Source organism: Sus scrofa, chromosome 3 (assembly GCF_000003025.6).
Source record: "Sus scrofa isolate TJ Tabasco breed Duroc chromosome 3, Sscrofa11.1, whole genome shotgun sequence".
Classification (NCBI taxonomy): Eukaryota; Metazoa; Chordata; class Mammalia; order Artiodactyla; family Suidae; genus Sus; species Sus scrofa.
In genome coordinates this window covers 114,113,364-114,133,721 of record NC_010445.4, presented here as the reverse complement: position 1 = coordinate 114,133,721, position 20,358 = coordinate 114,113,364, and the positions used below count along the sequence as shown (strand labels likewise).

The following is a 20,358-nucleotide window of genomic DNA, read 5'->3' as shown; positions in this document are numbered from 1 at the left end:
TTTGCTCTTCGCCCATCCCTTCTCTTCTACCTCTGCAACCGGTCACACTTTGCCCTTGCTGGGTGGCGTTTTTGTTTGTTTTTTATTTAAGGAACAATTTATTGGGTTTTGCGAGTATTTAGTCAGTAAGAATAAATAGCCAAATAATGAAAAGCCATCAGTGTTGGTGCCAATTATTATATCAGTGAATCCTATTAGGGGTATTTATTGAAGTATGTCATGCCAGTAGTCCCTGAGTGCAATTATACTTGCAGATTTTTCTTGCTTTCACGGAGTCTCTAACATGTTCCAGATGGTTAAATAGCAAAGAGTAGACATTTTGTACTGTCTTTCCAATTATGATTAAGAATTTGATATTACTTACTACTTATATTATTGCTTTTGTTAGATCATCTAACATGAGAGGAATTTAAACAACATGTGTGTTTTGTTTAAACTCTTCTACTATGGTCAACAATTAACAGGACCTTTCATAGATTCTTTTCCTCTGTTAAATTGTTTAATTACTTTAGGCATCATAAAAATGAGATAATTGCATAATAAGTAGCAATTCATTTTTTGTTTTATTCATTTTTAAATTTTTTATTACTCAATAAATTTATTACATTTATAGTTGTACAGTAGTAATTCTTTTTTTTTTTTTTTTTGTCTTTTTGCCTTTTCTAGGGCTGCACCCACAGCATATGGAGGTTCCCAGGCTAGGGGTCTAGTCGGAGTCGGAGCTGTTGCTGCCCACCATAGCAACGCCAGATCCAAGCGGCATCTGTGACCTACACCACAGCTCACGGCAACACCGGCTCCTTAACGCACTGAGCAAGGCCAGGGATCAAACCTGCAACCTCATGGTTCCTAGTCAGATTCGTTAACCACTGAGCCACGATGGGAACTCCAGTAGTAATTCATTTTTGAATGTAGTTTTTAATTTATTCTTGGAAACTAATTCACATGGCTTCGTTTTAGACTTAAAATTACATGGTGAACTTTCTTTAAAAAAATTTACAAGAAACTGAAGCAGAATCATTTTCCAAACTGTTGATGGTTTTTTTGACCTTTTCTACAAACTAATACCCTAGGTTCAAAAAATCAGTGGGACATATATTTTAAATATTGCCAATAGTAGTGATGACTTTTCATTCATCTGTTTATACTCTTTTGTCTGTCATTAGCAGACTATCAGTTCATTTGAAAGACCAAAGATTTAGGCATAGAGCCTTTGAATTCAGAATAGAAAAGTTAATGGATCATAGGGATTCAGACCCATCATCTTTGGCTTCATTATGACCTAATATTAACCAATTTGTGGACTGGTTAGTTGACCTGAAGAAATATGTTGTTTTTCAATAAGAAATAGAATATTCTGTAATTCAGTTTAACTGCCTATATTTTTTCATAATGTAATTATTGTTGAAGGGGGTACAAATTGGTCTTGAGCCTTAGACTACTATTCTCTATCTTTGGAGCTCTCATCAAGACTTCTTGCATAGTAGAAAACAAGTAAAAAAACCATAAAAAATAAAATACTTTTTTTTTTTTTTTGGTGTTGAATAATGCAGACTATTCCTAAAGATTCTGTTGGGGTGAAGAAAGTAGTTTACACTGTATCATTCAGCAAGTCTTACTAAATTGCCTCAGTTGCCTTTAAATATCTTTCTTCTTTCTCATATTTTCCTGTTTCTCATTAAGCTACTATATCTCTGCCTCTTCTTGATCTTCTCTCCCCCAAACAACTTGCCTTTTCACCCCCTTCAGACTTCTCAGTGCTTTTTTCTTCATGCCTGCTCTACAAATTCTTTACAGTTTTCTCAGTAAAATTCCTATCCTTTCCATAACATTATTTATGTTCCTTCCCAGGAAGATCAAAGTTAGCCTAAATTAACACTAAAAGAAGTATGTCTTTGAGGAAACACAGTTCATCTTACAATAATAAACTGGTGTTAAATTGGGATTTCCATTTTCATGACTGTTGCCAAATTTGATATTATTTGGTTTGTTGAGCATGTGCAGCAAATGTCATGATCAGTTTATTATTGACTATTCAATATGGTATGTCTCTCAGGGAATATGGGAAATAGTATGGACAAATTTAATTCATGTTTTTTGTGTTTTTTAGCACAAATATATTAAACCATATATATTAAACTTTGATTTTTTGTTTGTTTGTTTGTTTAGTGGTCTTTTTATGGCCGCACCTGAAGCATATGGAAGTTCCCAGGCTAAGGGTCAGATTGGAGCTGCAGCCACTGGCCTACACTACAGCCACAGCTTGGGATCCAAGCTTCGTCTGTGACCTCCGCCACAGCTCATGGCAATCCCGGGTCCTTAACCCACTGAGAAGGCCAGGGATCGAACCAGCATCCTCAAGGATACTAGTTGGATTTGTTTCTGCTGCACCACAGTGGGAACTCCTAAAATTTTGACTTTATACAAAAAAAACATGTTAAGATGGGATTAATTTTTAAAAGAGTGATTCATACTTGGATTCCCTTGAATGAAATATTTCAGTTTTATATTTAAAGAATGAGATTTGTTTGATAAGATTTAGTATATGTGGGACCTTTCGAGGCATATCCATGTAAGGGTTACATGTATATGATGAAATTTAGGCTAGTTACTGAAAATACCTCTCTGAGTTAGTGGTAAGAGATGATAACAGGATATTTGAAAAGGAAATACTGCTATGGATTCATGATACTTTTATTTAGTTAATAACAAAGCTAGAATTTTTTTCCTTTTTTTTTTTTTTTTGTCTTTTTGTCTTTTTTAGGGCCGCACCCGCGGCATATGGAGGTTCGCGGGCCAGGGGTCCAGTCAGAGCTATAGCTGCCGTCCTACACCAGAGCCACAGCAATGCCAGGTCCGAGCCGTGTCTTGGATCTACACCACAGCTCACGGCAACGCTGGATCCTTAACCCACTGAGCGAGGCCAGGGATCAAACACACGATGTCATGGTTCCTAGTTGGATTTGTTTCCGCTGCGCCACGACGGGAACTCCATAGAATTGTTTTCTTACACTGTCTTTGCAGTATCCCAGCCTCTCTCTCTTTTACACACTCCACTTTCATCATGATAGAGAAAGAGTTGTTATTGTGAGGAACACCTTGGAGGCAGGAAGAGTTTACTTATCTGCCTGATGCTTTTCCTGGAGTATGACACTTGAAACACTCTTGTCTTTGGGGAACATTTACACAGTTGCTGTAATGGAACTTCAGTTCTCATCTTTCCTGAGATTTCCTTTGTTCCCTTAATATACCTCTGGTGAATTTAAGATCTCCTTTTTTCTCTTTTCCTTTTGAACACTTTAACCATAGCACCTAAGTGTTTAATTGAACATAGGCACTGTCTATATATTCAGAAATCATTTGTGTGTGTGTGTGTGTATTCAGGCAGCTTTCCAAGTAGAGGTCATGAATTTGCATTCTCTATAGGTCCAGTTTGTTACTGGTTTCTGTATTTCTATATTCTAGGAGGCTTGTTAGGAATTAGTGCACACCTTTGTCTCATTTCTCCAGTCTTGATGTATGATCTTACTCTGTTAGCTGACTGTCAAGTTCTGTTCACAGTGTGATAGGTGCGTGATAATCCTAGTGACAACTCTAGACCCCATGTGTTCTGACTCAGCCACTCCATGGAAGTCAGGCTGAATCACGTATCATTCTATCATTAACTGTGTATGTCTAGCAAATGGATGACGAATATAGGAGAGGGAGAACCTTAGAGCAGCTTGACCTTTCAGTGCCCATTGTCCCCCATCTGCCAGTTGCATGGCTAGTCATTAGACTAGAACTTGACCTAAGTAGCAGTTAATTTTCTTTCCTTCTGGGGAGGAGGGGGAGCAAGAATAGCTGCAATGTGAGAGTTCCTGATCCTCCTATGCAAGGGTTTTTCAGTCTCAGCACTATTGACATTTGGGTCAGATAATTCTTTGTTGTGAGGGCCGTCCTGTGCACTATAGGATGTTCAGCAGCATCTCTGGCCTCTACCCATCAGATACTAGTAGCATTTCCCACCCAAATTGTGACAACAACCAAAAATATCTTCAAACATTGCTGAATGGTCCCTGGAGGGTATTATAGGCCCCAGCTGAGAACTGCTGGCCTTCATTAAATGCACTTTGATTGTGTGATTAAGACAAGTTCTTAGCAGATTGATTTTTTTATGTACATTTTGATTATTTTGGCAACTTTGGAAATCTGGTACCAATTTAAATTCCTAACAATGGTGTGGGATGTTGCTTATTTCCTTAGATCCTCACTAGTGCTGGATTTTGTCAGTCTTTAATCTTTCACCTGTCTGATCGATGAGAAATTACTTTGCCATAATTTTAATTTAATTCTAAGAATTAATTAGGTTGGATGTGCTTTTCATTTTTATCATCCAGTTGCAGATCATCTTATATGAATTGCTTGTTTTTGTTCTTTGCACTTTTTTTCTGGGGATGTTAACTGGGTCATTTGTAGAATTATGGTATTGTTTTTATTGTTAGGAATTTTTCATTGTATCATGGTTAAAAATTATCATTTTTTCTTTATAGTTTCCAGCTTAAATTTATAACTAGCTTTATGTCCGTGTTTTCCCTAGTGGAATTAATTTATCGAGATGTCATGTATGAGATACTTGATAAATTTTTAGGTTAAATTGAATGTAGAGGAACTTCTCCAAGGAAAGAGAATGTGCATGTGTGTGGAATGTTTGTGTGTACATGAATAAGTGTGTGTGTGTATGTGCATATTTACATGGTCACTGAATAAAAGAGGGCTAAAGGCTGAGCTATAGATATGTCCAAATTTACCAGACTTTGGAAGGACATTGAGAAGAAGCTGATGACAACCAGTAGAGTTGAGTTTGAGAAGAAGCTGATGACAACCAGTAGAGTTGACAACCAGTAGAGTACAGTTTCTTGGAATGTTTCTGAAAGCTCAGAAGAGAATATTGCTCTTAAGGTTGGCAGAAGGTTTATTGTAAATATCCCTTGCCAAATTCTAGAAGATCAAACAAGAGATAAGAGTTCAAAGGGTTTAAAAGGAATTAGAGATGACAGTTCACAACAGTGATATAGTAAGGGTATAGTTTAAACTTCACAGTAAAGTCTAAGTAACATGGGATTTGGGAGATCTAGGTATAGATTGATGGGAAAGCCCAGATTCTGTGGATTATCAGTTAAACTTTCTTATTTTTTCCATTTTTATGGGAGAATTTCAGTTCTTCAGTGTTCTTGGATATCATCTTATTTTCCTTTGTAGGCTCCATTATCTTTTTCTTTTTTTAGGGCCACATGTGTGGCATATGGAAGTTCCCAGGCTAGGGGTCAAATCCGAGCTACAGCTGCTAGCCTGTGACACAGCCACAGCATTGCAGGATCTGAGCCATGTCTGTGACCTACACCATAGCTCACAGCAACACCGGATCCTTAACCCACTGAGCAAGGCCAGGGATTGAACTCATATCCTCATGGATACTAGTCAGGTTCATTAGCACTGAGCCACAATGGGAACTCCAGATCTTCTTCTTTGAAGGGATCTTTGCCTTCTTCCTTAAGAGCAAAAAAAGAGGTAATAAGTATACATCTAGAGCAAAAATTCCCCAAATATGGTCTGTGGGCTCTTGGGGTTCTGCTTGGGTTGCCATAACAAAATGCCATAGACTTGGTGCCTTAAATAACACAAGTTAATTTTCTCAGTGTTCTAGGTGTTGGACTCCAATATAAAGGTGCTCTATGGTTCATTTCTGCTAAAGCCTTTCCTCCCAACTTACACAAGATCACCTTTTGCTGAGCCTTCTCATGACTTCTCTTCTGTGTACTCCTTGTGTCTCTTCCTCTTCTTGTAAGGGCACTAATCCTATTAAGTTGCGGCCCCACCCTTATGATATTATTTAATCTTAAGATCTTCTTAAAGGCCTTATCTCCAGTCAAATGGGGGGCAGGTTAGGGCATCAACATGCAAATTTGGGGGCCACAAGTCAATGTATAACAAGGTCCCTAAGACCTTTCATAGAGTCTACAACATCAAAACTGTTTTATTAAAAAAAAAATACTGAAGTGTTAAAGTGTTAATTGCCTTTTATAATGTGTAGATATTTGCACTGGGAGTACAAAAATAATGGCAGGCAAAGCTGGTGACTCACTAGTAATCAAGGCAGTGTATGAGGTTATTGCCTTTAGTGTTCGTATTCGTGGTAAAGAAATAAAAGGGTTACTAAAGGGCTAGTAAATATCCTAAAAATTTCTCAGTTTAAAGGTAATTTATAATATAATAAATACTGATAACTCACATAAATAAAACCTCATTGGAGTTCTCGATAATCTTTTAAAGGGTAAAAGGATCCTTCAATCCAAAAAATTTGAAAACTACTGATTTAGGGGAAAGATGAGGCCAAAACAGATTACTAATTTTAGAAAAATTTTGTCGATAATTAAGTACATTTTTATTTCCTATCCTTGATTCATTTTTATAATCCAAGAAAATAAACACTTATTTTTAGAAGGTAGACAAGTTAATGTTTTTCTCTGTAATAAAAAAAGAAAGAGTAATGGATATATGCATTTTCAATTTCCAGTTGATTCCCCCCCACACACACACTTTGGTCTTTACTTTAGGAGACAGAGGTGTTTCCTTAGCTTTAGCTCTTTTGCTACAGATTGTATTGATGAATGGTAGGGTAGGTACAATCCCTTTCTTAGAAAACTTACTGCTAAATTAGGAAACCAAATACATAAAAAGTACTTAGTGCTTTACAAAACAATATAGAGGATTTTGAATAGGGTATTTTTCAAAGAAGTAAAAGTGATATTTCTCATATGTGAGTTCTGAGCTGATTTTGGGGGTACAGGCATGAATTGACAGGAAAGGAGGGGGAGAGGAATATGAACAGAGTAGGGGTTGGCAGACTTTTTCTGTAAAGGACCATATAGTAATACTTCAGGCATTGCTGGTCATGCAGCAACTACTCAACTAAGCTGGTGCAATGCAAAAGCAGCCATAGATAATATGTAAACAAATGAACATGATTGTATTCTGACAAAATTTTGTTTATAGACTTTGAAATTGAATTTCTTATAGTTTTCTTTTGTCATGAAACATTATTCTTTTGATTTTTTAAAACCATTAAAAAAAGTAAAAACCATTCTTGGCTCATGGGGCGTACAAAACTAGGTGGTGGACCCTATTTGGCCCAGAAACCAGTTTGCCTACTCCTGGTGTAGAAGATCCGGAAGCTGGCAGTGGGGGATGATAGCCATTGTGGCTGAAGGATGGTGATTTCAGACATAGTTGAAGGGAAAATGAAGCTATGTCAGTGGCCATCCTACCTGGGGATTTATAATTTTTTAAAAAATATTTTCAGATTTCCCGTCGTGGCGCAGTGGTTAACGAATCCGACTAGGAACCATGAGGTTGGGGATTTGGTCCCTGCCCTTGCTCAGTGGGTTAACGATCCGGCATTGCCATGAGCTGTGGTTGTGGTGTAGGTTGCAGACGCGGCTCGGATCCCGAGTTGCTGTGGCTCTGGCGTAGGCTGGTGGCTACAGCTCCGATTCGACCCCTAGCCTGGGAACCTCCATATGCCGTGGGAGCGGCCCAAGAAATAGCAAAAAGACAAAAATAAATAAATAAATAAATAAATAATATTTTCAAAGCTCTAATTTTGCTTTATTTTTTATTTGAATTCCATTTGAAATATTTTCAAATTTCTTTTTTCTTTCCTTTTTAAATTTTTTTTATTTCATGAATTATTTAGAAATGTAATTTTAAGCATTTGGAGTTGGGATTTTTTTCCCTAAATCTTATTGTAACTAGTTTTTAATTTATTTCATTTTTGTTCCAACAACACATTCTGATGTGTATAATTATTTTAAATTCATCTTGACTTGTTACCAGATAGTCCCTCTTAGTGAAAGTACCACATGCACTTGAAAATAATTTGTATTCTGCAGTTTTGAGGTATAGTATTCTAAAAATGTCACTTAGGTCAAGGTGGGTTGTAATCCTATTCAGATTTTCTAAGTATTGCTTTTTTTTCAGAGGAGTCTGCTTCTTATGTCAGTTGCAGAGAGAGGAACGTTAAATTCTTCAACTGTATTGTATGTTTTTCTCCATTTAATTCAATCACTTTTTGCCTCTTGTATCTTTAAGCTTTGTCATTAGAGGCCATGATAATAGGAGACCTTGAATGCTAGATAAAGGGAGTGCAAATTTTTTATGGAAACTATGGAAAGGCATTGTTGCATGGTGACTAGAACATGGGGACGTGGGGAGTTGTTTAGTAGGATGCACTGTGTGGGCAGACCAGGAGTAGAGGTTAGACATGCTGCTGAAGCGCCTCAGACTTGAATTGCTCACAGTGTGGCGTGTAATGATGATTTTGAAAAACCGAACCAGAGGCAGATTTGATAGACATGGAAGAGAAAGAATTAACAGGCGTTGTCGATGAATTGAATATAGGAAATGCAAAGAAAGCTAGGTTAAACTGTTCTATGAAACTAGAGAGCTGCTAAATACTACTGTGGTTGCTAGTGATAGCAGTGTGCTTAGTGGTGACTTTGAGGAATAGTGATGAGCGTTTTCTTCTTGGCCCATTAAATTTGGGGTGTTGCCTGAATATACAAATGTAGGCGTCTTATAGCTGGGGTTTGGCACTGAACAAGAAAGATGAAGTTCCTACTCTTCAACGTTCACATTCAAATGGGAAGAAAAGATCAGTACATAAAATTGGATAAACTGAGGTACAGAGTTATTAGGGGAGCTGCTTTAGATTGAGTAAGGAGTAACCTCTGAGCCAAGACCACAAATAAGCAAAACCTAATCCCAAAATTATTTCAGAAATGAATCATTTCATACTATGTGTGCAGTAAAAACTTTGAAGAATCTCTTATCCTCTTTCACTAATCTTGAACTTCTCATTATTAGCTATAAGATGCCTACATTCCTGCAATATACTCTCTGCTGTGAATAATATCTCCACTTCTTCACCTGCTCAATCTCTATTCATTGTTCAAGCTTTAACTAAAATTCTCCTTCTCTTAATCCACTAATCAAAATCAGCTCTCAGCTCTCCATGACATTTTCATAGCACTTTCTACTCTTTCTTCTTATCATTTTCCACAACTTTTATTTATATATTTGTTTGTGTGACTGTGTTTACTGTTTATCTCCCCCACTGGACTGTAAGCCCCCAGGTGTATATCCTTAAATTGGCATAGAGTTGGTATACAACATTTTAAAAGGTTAATTTGTGGAATTAATGAACTTGTTCTAATTCAATAATAGCAGTTTAGTTAAAAGGTCAAAAAGAATAAGGACCATTAAACTGGTCAAAGGATATTTATTACAAATCTTTCTAAACAAATCCAAGAGGAGTATCAAGGGGGGAGGAGGTATAGAAGATTAGTAATATAAAGGACTAGGCAAAGTTTTGAAGGTAAGAACACAAGGAGAAAAGAAAGTTGAAAGTAGTAAAACTGCTAGATTAGTATCTGCTAATTGAAGAACGCCCACTTCTGTGGCATCAGTCTGCAACATAATTTACCTCTCTGTTTTTGTCACAAGGCAAGAGAGAACACCAGGGTGTTGCAGAGAGTCCACATTCAAAGAGCTAAAAATAAAATGTAATACCTCAACTAGAGGAGTTTAGTTCTTTTCTAAAGAGCAGCTCTACAAATTGGAAGGCAAATGTCAAGGACTATCAGAACTGCTATTCTAAATTTCCAAAACACTATAGCAAAATGCTCAGATACGATTTTAACTCCCAATACAGGTTTTGTATGTGTTAGAAAATAGCATTTTACTGGAGTTCCCATCATAGAGCAGTGGTTAACAAATCCAACTAGGAACCATGAGGTTGCGGGTTCGATCCCTGGCCTTGCTCAGTGGGTTAAGGATCCGGCATTGTTGTGAGCTGTGGTGTAGGTTGCAGATGCAGCTCGGATCCCGCATTGCTGCAGCTCTGGCGTAGGCTTGGCAGCTACAGCTCCGATTAAACCCCTAGCCTGGGAACCTCCATATGCCGCGGGAAGTGGCCATCTCCTTGTACCTCTCAAGGGTAGCCAAACATACTCAGTAAAGTTAAATAATAAAACTATTTCTGTCTAGATTATTTCCATTTCTTTTTTAGAAGGCCTCGGAGTGGGGGAAAGGATTGGGGAATAGAGAGGAACCAAGGTCAGGAAAGTGGCTGAAGTGTAGTGTGCTATAGGGAGAGTAGTTTTGTTGTGAGTTTTGGATTTTGTTATATGTGAGATAAAACCTCATGGAAGAAGTGTAAGCAGGAATAGGACATTGGATTTGTATGTCTGTAGATTGATGATTTTTTTTTTTTTTGAGATATACTAGCTAGGGCTTGGTGATTGTGCCCCTTTTGGGGTGAGGTAGGGGGGGATAGGAAGGAGTCAAGGAAAAGAAAAATGAGGAAATTTAGTTTGGAACTCCTTAATAAATAGGCAGATGGTTGCAGGTATGGCACTTACAATTGAATGTAAAAATAATAGAAGAATTCTTCTGAGAGTAATTTTTCTGGAGTTCCCATTGTGGCACAGTGGAAACAAATCTGACTAGTATCCATGAGGATGCGGGTTTGATCCCTGGCCTTGCTCAATGGGTTGGGGATCTGGCATTGCCTTGAGCTGTGGTGTAGGTTGCAGACATGCCTTGGATCCCGTGTTGCCATGGCTGTGGTATAGACTGGCAGCTGTAGCTCTGATTCGACCCCTTAGCCTGGGAACTTCCATATGCTGTTGGTGCAGGCCTAAAAAAAAAAAAGAACTTATCTTCAAAACGGTTATGTTCATTCCCTATCCAGAATTAGTCATATTGAAATCCACTAATCTAGGCTTTTCAGTATTTATCTCTTTAATGTAAACAGAAAAGTAGATGTAAGAGTCATTAGTATTTTGGGGGCCATGGAGTGCAAAAGTTCCAGGGCCAGGGATTGAACATGCACCACAGCAGTGACTTGAGCCACAGCAGTGAAAATGCCAGATGCTTAACTGGCTGAGCCACAAGGGAACTCTGAATCATTAATATTTTAGATTTAATAGTTGATTATACAGGCAGTTCAACACAGTTTTGGTTTTAAGGTTATAATCTACCTTTGTTTTAAGGTCAGCAAAAAATAGAAATTAAGATATAACAAGGTATTCTAGACTGGCTTCTTACACTACTTAAATTTTTTTAACTTTAAAACTTAGAATTTAAGCATTAATATATCTGTAGCAGCAGAATGAGAACTAAAAACAAAAGCTATGTAAAAGTATATAAAACACCCTGAATATGTATTTACTCAAATGGATAATTAAAGAAATGCATAATATCTAAGTCTGGCAAAAACTAAGGGCTGCCAGCATTTATTAGAAAGGGGGCTGCTGAGTAGAAGAAATATTAAAACTTGGTTAGCTATGGTCTATTTATTAATCAGACACTTAACAGTGTTTACCATGTGCCAGGCACTGTTTTTAATAACTTAAAAATATTAAATGTTTAGTCTCCTAATACTTCTTGAGTAGGTACAAGTGTTATTCTGCTCTCTGTAGATGAGGAAACTGATGCATGGAGAGATTAATGTGAGAGAGTTAATAATGAAGTTGAGTTCCAGAGTCTCTATTTTATTTTTTGCAGGCCTGCGTCTGTGGCATGTAGAAGTTCCCAAGCTGGGGTTTGAATTGGAGCTTCAGCTTCTGGCCACATCTGCAACCTACACTCAGCTCACAGCAACACCAGATCCTTACCCACTGAAGGAGGCCAGGTATCGAATCTGCATCCTCATGGATGGTAGTCAGGTTCTTAACCCACTGAGCCACAACAGGAATTCCTGGGAGTCCAAATGTAACACATTATTACCTCGTTTGTAAGAAGGGAATGTGGTCAGTAGGCAGATGTGAATAGCTAAAGTTCAGTTAATTCAATTTCACTAGTGTAAGGTTTATTGTATCAGTATCCCACAGTTCACTAATCTGTGCTATTACTGTTTTTTGCTCTTATAAACATTGGTAGCATGAACATTTTTCTTCCTATCTCTTTTTGCACGTGTGCATGAAGAATTTCCTTGGGGTCATGGTTCTTTTAATGCTAACTTCATAGAATTCTTGCCACTTACCCAGATTTGCTTCCCAGCTAGCGTCCTTTTGGAACTCTTGCTCCTCTCACAGAGCAACCGTTTTCATATCTTTCCAACATGATATATTTTCTCTTCTTGTAACACCCATGAATTTACCCTGGTTTTTAAGACATCCCCCAAAATGTGTGCGGAAATAAGTTTTTTTCTAGAGAGAGAGTGCAAAATTTTCATAAAAGCATTTTGTAATCATGAGAACAATAAAGTCAGCCTTTTAAAAATGAAAGATTAGGGAGTTCCCGTCGTGGCGCAGTGGTTAACGAATCCGACTAGGAACCATGAGGTTGCGGGTTCGGTCCCTGCCCTTGCTCAGTGGGTTAACGATCCGGCGTTGCCGTGAGCTGTGGTGTAGGTTGCAGACGCGGCTCGGATCCCGCGTTGCTGTGGCTCTGGCGTAGGCTGGTGGCTACAGCTCCGATTCGACCCCTAGCCTGGGAACCTCCATATGCCGTGGAAGCGGCCCAAGAAATAGCAACAACAACAACAACAACAACAACAAAAAAGACAAAAAAAAAGACAAATAAATAAATAAATAAATAAATAAATAAAAAATAAAAATGAAAGATTAACAAGGAAAAATAAGTAAATATTGTCATTCTATTAAAAAATAAATTATTTTTTTAAAGTCTTCATTTTTTTCCTAAGCCTTTTCTTCACAGAGTGTTAATAAGAAATAGCAACTCTATGCAATGGAGAAGCAAATAAACTTTACACATATCTTTAAATTATATTTTAACATTAATATGGATGGCTTGATTTCGGATTTTATTTAATTCGTCTTTGTCTTTGATTTGCAGAGTATGACCCTTGTGTCATCACTAATAGGAAAGCTGCTAGCATCATTTTTTTCTTCATTCTTTCACAAAAATCTTTCAATCAAGGGAGAAAAACTTGTTTCTTCACAATTTTTTAGGTGCCTTTTCTTTCTTAAAGTTTATTTGGGGTAGAGTTAATAAGAACACAGATGTTACTTTGGAATCTTAACCAAAATAATAACCAAAATAATTTATAATTGCTACTAATGTTAATGGTTTATTTATAATGACCACTACTGACTGGATGATAGCATAGCTAAACTAAGCACACTGGAAGTTTTGGCTAACATTATCCCTTTCTCTCCTCAACAAAAAGTATATCATAAAGAAGAAAAGTTAGAGCTACTTTATACTAAAGATAACTTTCAATCTGCACTAAGTTTATGAAACCAATTGATGTATAAACAAGTTACTTTCATCACACCTTACCTTAATGTATATGGATGAGAAAATCTATTGCCCTTAGAAGTTTGAGAGTTTCTTTTATTTTCTTACAGAAAAGAGAACATTAGACCACATTTTTTCTTGACACTAAGCAACTGTTACCTTATGAGATAATAGAAGATAGATTATTTTTATTTCTGCTTTCCCAAAGTCACTGTCCATGATATCAGTTAGCAGTATGTGTATGGAACGGTGTTCCATTGGTCTAAAGCTGTTTCTTTTTCTGAACTTTCCTAATTGCATAGGCCTTGCTGCCTATTGTTAATTCTGTTTCTGGCAGATAATTCTTTATGTTATTGAGTAATTTCAGTTGCTAAATTTTCTTAAGAATGTAAGGATGGTGGATTTAAAAATTTCCAAAAAGATAAAGGTATTAATAACATACTTGAAACAAGACCTTAAAAGATTACAAAATAACAGGAAGATTGAAAATAAATAAAATATTAAAAATGGTAACACAGATTTGAAAATAAAGAAATTGGTAGGTTGAGGACATATTTAATATTGTTCCTTCTTTAAACTATAGTTTAGTTAAACAACAACAAAAATAAAGTCAGTAAGGGTTGTTGGTTTTAGTCATAAATCAGATATAGGGAAATGGGAGAAAATATAGCAAAATTTTCAAAGATAGAAAACAGCTGGAATAGTGGTAAGAATTTTATTAAAGCTCAGAAAGCTCTGTTTTAAGTGAAGAAAGCTAAGGACCAATTGAATTTCCACTGGTGACTCTTCAGGAGGCCTAGACAGCACAAGTATCATATAACTCTGAAAGTGGAGGTAAAGAAGGGAAGGGGATGGAAATAAGGATTATTTAAAAGCTAAGAAACAGATGTCTGGGTCTTGTTTACTAATGTCCTGCTCCCATCTTGACACATGGGAGACCTGAAGTATATTCTCTAGGTTAAAACAAAGGGCCTCTGGATACCAAGCACATTGAAGGTGGAGGGGGATTAGATGAGCATTGACATTTTGAATGCTGAGAGCCCTTGCTCGCTTCTCCATTACTGGCTTCCCAAACTGAGTTCTTTATCCTCCAGGCAGGGAACAGGTAGAATCTTCGGTGAAGAATCTGACCAATGCAAGAAGAAAAACCTAAGACCTATGAAAGAACTATCCTTTAGTTGGTAAAACTATTCCTTATGAGGTACAGATTAACAGTTCTAAAACTATATGTATACAGGTGTTGAACGAGTAAGCAGATAAGGGGTAGATAAAGGGAACCAGGTTTCTCATATCAGTTTTTGTGCTAGAACAAAGGGCCTGGCCAGATTGCCCTACAGTGAAGGTCACAGTCAGTAGCACCATGTACATGATGAGAGCTTTCCATAAACTTCTTATACCCAAATAACTAAACACCATTGGGCAGCTAAGGAAAGCATCCACTGTGACTAGCAGAAATGAAAATAAAACAAATAGAAAATATAAACAACTTGGAGAAAACAGACTATTCAACTGAGAAATTTTATGGAGTGAACACACACATGTATATACACATCCAGCCTTATATAGATATACAAATATGCATATTTGGTATATGCACATACATGTGTATCATATGTATGTGTATAAAATATCTGCAGAAAGATGGGATGTTATATACATAAAACAGGAATAGGGTATTTTAGAAAAAACATTCAGAGAACAGAGAATTCACATAATTTAAGAATATATAGCAGAAAAAACACTCAATAAAAGTTTAGGTAATAAGTTATGGAAAATCTTCTTAGAAAATAAAGCAAAAAGACAAAGAAGTGATAAACAGAAGATAAAATAAATAGGAGGGTCCAGGAAAGTCAACTTCCTGTTACTAGGAGAGGGAGACAAGATGGCAGAGTAGAAAGACTTTAGCTTACCTCCTCTCACAAAAACACCACAGTCACAACTGACGCGAGTAACCATTGACAGAAAAGACTGGAACCTGCCAAAAAGATATTCTACATCCAAAGACAAACAACAATAAGATGGTAGGAGGGATTGAGATTATGAGATATAATCAAATCCCATCCCCCACTAGGTGGGTAAACCCACAAACTGGAAAATGTGTTGTAGAGGTTCTCACACAGGAGTGAGAGCTCTGAACCTCACATCAGGCTCCTTAGCCTGGGGATCTGGCCATTGGTAGGAGGAGCCCTAGAGCATTCGGCTTTGAAGTCCAGCAGGTCTTGAGAGCAGGAGCCGCAGGACAGAGGCTCCACTCTTGGAGGGTGGGCACAAGGTTCCATGTACTTAGGACCCAGGGCAAAGCAGTGACTCCATAGGAGCCTGGGTAAGACCTACCTGCTGGTCTTGGATGGTCTCCTGGGGAGGCAGGGGTGACTCACTTTGGGGACACAGACGCTGGTGGTGGAGGCCCTGGAGAGTATTCATCCACATGAGCTCTCTTGGAGGTCACCATTTTGGCACTGAGATCTGGCCCCACCCAACAACCTGCAGGCTCCAGTGCTGGGACGGCTCAGGCCAAACAACCAGGGGGGTAGGAACACAGCCCTGCTCATCAGCAGAAAGGCTGCCTAAAGTCTTCTTGAGCCCACAGCCATCTCCAAACACACCCCTTGACATGGCCCTGCCCACCAGAGGGACAAGACCCACTCCACCTACCAGTGGGCAGGCACCAGTACCAGCCACTAGGAAGCCTGTACAAGCCCCTAGACCAGTCTCAACCACCAGGGGACAGACACCAGAAGCCAGAAGAACTATAATTGTGCAGCCTGTGGAACAGAGACCACAAACACAAAGTTAAACTTCCTATTACTAGGAGTCTCAAAAAGAAAGAACATAATTTTTATTTAAAAAGCAAAAGCCTAAAATAAGAATTAAAAGCCCCACATAAGTATATTATAAAACAATACAAAAATAGATTTGTATTCATTGATAGTAAAATGTACTAGATATGCATAAAGTAAACCATTAATTTTATTTTTGAATGTATGAATTAATTTTGGGCAAAATTTATATTTTAATGCTATTGAGTCTTGGTGAACCAATGAAAAATATTCAATCACTTTTTTTTTTGCTCTTTTTTAGTTTCAGAAATGTTTTATAATTTTAAGTATAGGTCTTGTTTATCTTTTGTTAATAAATTCCAAAGTATTTTTTTTTGATGCCATTATAAATTGTTTTATTTTCCAGTTTTTTCCTGTGGTTGTATAGAAATATAATTGATTTTTATATACTCACCTTGTATCCTACAACTTTGTCAAATCACTTATTAATTCTAGTAATCATTTTTCAGATTCCTTAAAATTATTGTACCAAATTTTTTTAATTGAATAGGATGGTTTTAGTTCTTCTTTTCTAAACTTCCTTTTACTTCATTTTCTTGACTTATTGCACTGTGCATCCATTACAGTAATGAAAAGAAGTGGCTGGAGTGAACATTCTTTCCTTGTTCCCAGTAGCAGGAGAACTCCCAATATTTCCCCAATATATGAACTACTAGCTGTAGCTTTTTCATTGATCTTCTGTATCAGATTGAAGGAGTTACCTTTAATTTTTAGCTTGCTGAGAATTTTATCATAAATGGCTACTGAATTTTGTCATATGTTTTTCTGGGCCTACCTATTAAAATATTTATATGCTTTTTATTCTGTTAATGGTTTATTGTCCTTCTTATGTATTATTGGATTCAGTTTGCTATTTTGCATCTCTATTCATGAAACTGATTTTCTTTTCCAGTCATATCTTTGCTTGCCTGGTGAGGCTGTCCCTCTCTTTTATTTTTTGGAAAAAGTGTAAAATTGTTTTTGTTACTTAAGTGCTTTATAGACCCCACCAGTGAAGCCATCTGGGCCAGAAATATTGTTTATAATTGAATTTCTTTAGTAGATAATATTCTGTTTGTTTTTGTGGTTGTTTCAGTAATTTGTGTTTTTCAAGGAATTTTTCATTTTATCTCAGTTACTGAGTTAATTTGCATTATTTGTTTTGGAACATTATATTTGTAGGACCTGAAGTGATATCTCTTCTATTTGTGTTGTCTTTCATTTTTCTTATTCAATCTTGCTTAAGTATTAATAATTTTTTACTTTCAAAAAATAAATTTTTAATATTAATTTTTTCATATTGGTATTGTTTTGACTTCAAGTTTACTGACTTGTTTTTGTGCCATCTCAGATCTACTATTTGGCCTATCCAGAGAATTAAAAAAAATTTTGTTGTCGTCTTAGGGCCGTATCTGCGGCATATGGAGGTTCCCAGGCTAGGGGTCCAGTCGGAGCTACACCTGCTGGCCTACACCACAGCCACAGCAACTTGGAATCTGAGCTGTGTCTGTGACCTATACCACAGCCCAGAGCAGCACCAGATCCCTAACCCACTGAGCGAGGCCAGGGATTGAACCTGTATCCTCATGGATGCTAGTCAGGTTCATTAACCGCTGATCCATTATGGGAACTCCTAAAATTTTTTTCATATTAAACTATCTAGCTCTTAAATTTCCATTTACTTCTATTTTATAATTTCCATTTGCTACCAGTATTTCTCAGTTGTTCACTTACTATATCATCTTGAACATACTTATAGTAACTGCTTTAACATCTAAGTTTCTATTCACCATTTTTTTCCTGATCTTGGGTTATAATTTCTAGCTTCTTTGCATGTTTAGTAATTTTTTATTGTGTACTGGATATTGTGGATAATGTTATAGATAATTATCTTCTTATGAAGAGTATTGATTTTTGTTCTTGTAGACAACTGAATTACTGGCTAGTAAATATAACTTACCATACAACCCAATTGCATTTCTGGGTGTGTGGCCTAGAGAAATTAAAATTTATATTTAGACAAAAAAGGCCTAGACACAAATATTTATAGCAGCTTTATTCACAATAGCCCCAAACTGAAAACAGCCCAAATGGACTTCAGTGGTGAATAGTGAAAAAGAAACCATGGACCAATAAAAAGCAACAAACTATTTATATATGCAAAAGTTGGATGGATCTCAGGGGCATTATACTGAGTGAAAAAAGCCAATACAAAATGTTTCCATACTATTTCATTCAATTTTTGTAATGTTCTCAAAGTGACAAAATTATAGAAATAGAGAACAGATTAAGTAGTTGCTAGGAATTAAGAAAGGAGAGTAAGGAGTGTGTGGTTATATATAGTGAGAGGGAATCTTGGTGAGGTGTGGTTATATAGGGCTACCTGGAGTCTCCTCGTGCATGAGCAGTTCTGGGATTTGAGGAACATTTGTTTACAGTTTTAAGGTCCCCCATCCACTCACTGTACTGTCCTTCTCACCATGATTTTCTCCTCCTATTAACCAGCTTTCTCTCAACCCTGATCTACATTCTCTAATGTCTCGAGCCAATAAAACAGTGATTTTTCTCCCACAGGTCTAGCACCCCAGCATTTAAGGGATATACTGGGAAGAATTCTTTTAAGGGAATGTCTTATATGTGTGTAGATATTATCCAGTATAATTCCTTTGTTTCAACTGTCAGTACACTAAATTTCTACCTGCTTTTGGTTGCTTTTCAGCACCTTTCAATAGTTATTTTTATTTTGTCTGGAGTTAATCATTGTTATTTGTGGGCAAATTAGTCCAATACAGAATAGTTCATCTTTGCTGGAACCAGAGCTTAATGAATTTTATCTTTAAATATTATGAATATAAAATGTTTATAAACTTTTTCCATAAAGGATTTTAAAATAAAATACCATAGTAACTTTAATACATAGTGAAGAAGTTCCTATTGTGGCTCAGCAGTAACAAACCCAACTAGTATCCATGAGGACGTAGGTTCGATCCCTGGCCTTGCTCAGTGGGTTAAAGAATACAGCATTGCTGTAAGCTGTGGTGTATGTTGCAGATGTGGCTCAGATCCTGCATTGCTGTGGCTGAGGCATAGGCCAGTGGCTATAGCTCCAATTAGACCCTTAGCCTGGGAACTTCCTTATACCATGGGTGCAGCCCTAAAAAGACAAAAAAAAAGAACCATAGTGAGAAATACTACAGAAATTAAAGAATTAAATGCAAATTGAAAACATTAAAAATCAGAATTTATAGGTAGACAGATAAACATTCAAATGCAGCTAGAAAATAAAATTTTAAAGGCCCATATAAATAGAGTCTCAGGAGATTAAGGGCAGAATGTAATTATGTATTACCTAAGCAGCAGTCTTAAATAGGAATATATATTTAGTTACCAGAAGGCCTTCAGCTGTAAAATCAGATCTTCATCCATCATCTTTTGGAAATATTTTTCTGTTTGGCCTGAAAAGTTGTATTTTCTTTTTTTACCTAGCATTTTTGACCTTTATCATTTCTTAGAGAATAAAATGACAGTCTAACCTCCTTTCTGCTTTTATTTTTTCTTCTCTTTTGTTTTAGTTGTTTGCATAATTGTCCTTAAATGAGGTAAGAGTGAAGAGATCAGAGCCATCTCTGGAGAACAAAACTACCCCATTCCCTTGGAAGCCACCCTCTGGAGCGCTAGATTTGACCACATCTGTTTTGAGGACTCATTATGAACAAAGAAGTCCCTCAGGTAGGAATTGTAGCTCTGTTTTTTTGTTTGTTTGTTTGTTTGTTTTGTCTTTTTGCCTTTTCTCGAGCCCCCTCTCACGGCCTATGGAGGTCCCCAGGCTAGGGGCCGAATCGGAGCTGTAGCCACCGGCCTATGCCAGAGCCACAGCAACGCGGGATCTGAGCCACGTCTGCAACCCACACCACAGCTCCCGGCAATGCCAGATCCTTAACCCACTGAGCAAGACCAGGGATCGAACCTGCAATCTCATGGTTCCTAGTCGGATTCATTAACCACTGCGCCACAACAGGAACTCCTTTAGCTCTGTTTTTAAAGAGCTTTGTTTCTGCAGAAGTATGGTATGAAAATGATTACTTGTTGATTCTTATTTTTTATGGAAATATATATGTTTGATCAGAGAAGCTTCAAGGTGCTGACACTTTGGAATGAAAATGTTAGAAAAGTTCTAGATTGCACTTTATAAACCACTTTAATGCACATTGAAATTAATATTAGTTTAGATCAA

General features: G+C 37.0%; 1 protein-coding gene across 11 annotated transcripts in view; it reads left to right on the top strand.

The window, feature by feature from the left end:
• Window positions 1–20,358, top strand: part of NCOA1 (nuclear receptor coactivator 1) — a 253,867-nt gene that overhangs the window by 117,359 nt on the left and 116,150 nt on the right. For 10 of the 11 annotated variants that reach the window (XM_021085899.1, XM_021085898.1, XM_021085907.1 and 7 more), the window contains one exon: window positions 19,697–19,853. The gene's annotated coding sequence lies outside the window, so the exon portion shown is untranslated. Of the gene's footprint in view, window positions 1–19,690; window positions 19,854–20,358 lie in introns of those variants that run through there. The other variant, XM_021085908.1, reaches the window with a different exon arrangement.